Consider the following 2,500-nt stretch of genomic DNA (forward strand, 5'->3'; position numbering starts at 1 on the left):
CAAGCATATGACTACTGGCAGGATCAACCAGGGAGCTGCGTCAACTAGAGCTGAGCAGCCGGCCGCCCGGGAGTGTGTCCCGGGGGCCCGCGCGAACACGCAAGCGTCCGCTCAATCATTCTGCAAACAGGAGGAGGCTGAGCTCCCCTGCACAATACACCTCGAAACCCTCTCAGGTCCCGGCGGCGCGCAGCGCCGTCCCAAGTACTTGGTCGGGTTCGAGAGAGGCGCAATCGCCCGGAGTTAGGCGAGTAGACGCTTTCGGTGCGACCACCCGTGCTCCCAACTGAGCTTGCCGCTGCCGACAGAGGCCCGGGAGCGTGCTGTCGTGGCATTGCCGGCGGGAGACAACACGCGCCACCTACGGTGACCGGCAGCTCCAACGCCAGCGCCACAGAAGGACAAAAGCCCCACTTGGGTGCCGAAGCGAACTCTCCCAGCACAGCGCACGCGCCAACACATCCGCACAGCTGCGATACAAACCACCAGCGAGAACCGCTGGGGCGACCGAGCAGCAGACGGCGTCGCGGCGCCGAGCGCCGGGCGGCGGCGCATCCTCAACGCACACAGTCCTCAATCGGACCAGCACACTGAAGATGTCCACCGCGCTTCGCACCGGGCCCGCGAGGACCTACTTTGGCCGCACGGCGCCGCGCGCAGGGTGCGCCGGCGCGCAGCTGCGACGCCTGCCGCGTCCGTCGGCCGGCGCGCCTGCCACTGGCCGCCCCCACCAGCCGGCTGTAGCGCGTGCGCCCACGCACCGCGCGGCCAGCACGCCGGGAGGCGCCCCCTCACCGGCCGGGGACGGTCCCACCCAGCCACCGCCGCGTATCGCTTCACACCCAGATGCCGTTCAGTTTCGTCGGCATGGTGGGTATCGCTGGAACAACCGGTTAGTACCTCAACCTATCGTCGCCATCACCGATTCACCCCTAGCGAGAACAACCGCACCACAACAGGTTACCATTTGTTCATTTGCGTAACTTCACCAGAAAACGCAGGCGTCCATCGCCATTTGCAACTTCAACGATTATTGCATGCCTGTGTCAGGTGTCACGCCACACTACGTCTGCCCACATACACGCAACAAAATGTGCACGCCTAGACAATACGTGGAAGGTGGCCCCCGTACGTATGCGATGTCCATTGCTCGAACGACTGTCAACCGGCCTCTGTAGCATGTCGCAGATATGGAACGCGGTGCACCATGCCATCACGGTGTGTGAGGAGAGACGACTAGGTCCGAATACATCAACAGACAGCTCATGCTGATCGCCATCCACGGCGTCCGTTCCTCCCACACGTCTCTATGGCGTACCACACTGCAATCCAGCTCTCATAGGGAGACGACACGTAGCTGCGTGCACAATATTTGCACTGTATGGTCCGCCGTTTTTGGGCGCAGTCGTTGTACGGTCACACATGTGCCACGATGTATCATTCAGTACATAAGGACGAATGTGCAGTACAGATTGTGGTTTACGCGTACGACATTAGCGGACAGTTGACACAGGCCGCACCACAACGTAGCCTGAGTACGTCGCATGCGAAGGGCATTGAACATGCAAAGTTCTCACCAACCAGCTTGCGAAGGCAGGGGGCAAGGTGGGGACGTGGGGAGGGGCGGCATGTACGTCCTGCTGCCATCCACATTACAGTGTACAGCAGGAGCATGTGGAAAGTGAGCAAGACTTGCAAGGTGTTTAACATGAAGCGATACACAGGGGAGCGGGCAGTGCGAGTAGCGAACTATATTGCGAGGGTTGCGGGTGGGCAACACTACACTAATTGAACGAGTCGTATAACAATTACAGAGCAGGTTTAGGCGACAACGTGGGTTACGTTAGGGGACAACGTGGGTTACGTTAGGGGACAACGTGGGTTACGTTAGGGGACAACGTGGGTTAGGTTAGGGGACAACGTGGGTTAGGTTAAGGTACAACGTGGGTTAGGTTAAGGCACAACGTGGGTTAGGTTAAGGCACAACGTGGGTTAGGTTAAGGCACAACGTGGGTTAGGTTAAGGCACAACGTGGGTTAGGTTAAGGTACAACGTGGGTTAGGTTAAGGTACAACATGGGTTAGGTTAAGGTACAACATGGGTTAGGTTAAGGTACAACATGGGTTAGGTTAAGGTACAACATGGGTTAGGTTAAGGTACAACATAGGTTAGGTTAAGGCACAACATAGGTTAGGTTAAGGCACAACATAGGTTAGGTTAAGGCACAACATAGGTTAGGTTAAGGCACAACATAGGTTAGGTTAAGGCACAACATAGGTTAGGTTAAGGCACAACATAGGTTAGGTTAAGGCACAACATAGGTTAGGTTAGGTTAGGTTAGGTTACACGTTGTTGTAAGGAAAGGTGTAAGGGGGGGGAGCAGGTTCGTTGATAGTGATTATAGTAAGTGAATGCTTGTGACATGATCAGATTTGTCACGTCAGGATGCACCTTTGGCTTATTAGAGGCGGCGCTCCAATTCTATGCTTGTGTCAGACCT

At 56.6% G+C, this 2,500-nt stretch overlaps 1 non-coding gene across 1 annotated transcript in view; it reads right to left on the reverse strand.

The window, feature by feature from the left end:
• The window catches only part of LOC124733404, a 1,909-nt gene extending 1,875 nt beyond the window's left edge, over positions 1–34 (reverse strand). Inside the window, exon 1 of the ribosomal RNA XR_007008978.1 lies at positions 1–34. This exon is cut by the window's left edge and continues 1,875 nt beyond it. This is a non-coding gene — a ribosomal RNA (small subunit ribosomal RNA).
• Positions 35–2,500: the final 2,466 nt, after the last annotated feature.

Source organism: Schistocerca piceifrons, unplaced genomic scaffold, assembly GCF_021461385.2.
Source record: "Schistocerca piceifrons isolate TAMUIC-IGC-003096 unplaced genomic scaffold, iqSchPice1.1 HiC_scaffold_1392, whole genome shotgun sequence".
NCBI classification, from domain to species: Eukaryota; Metazoa; Arthropoda; class Insecta; order Orthoptera; family Acrididae; genus Schistocerca; species Schistocerca piceifrons.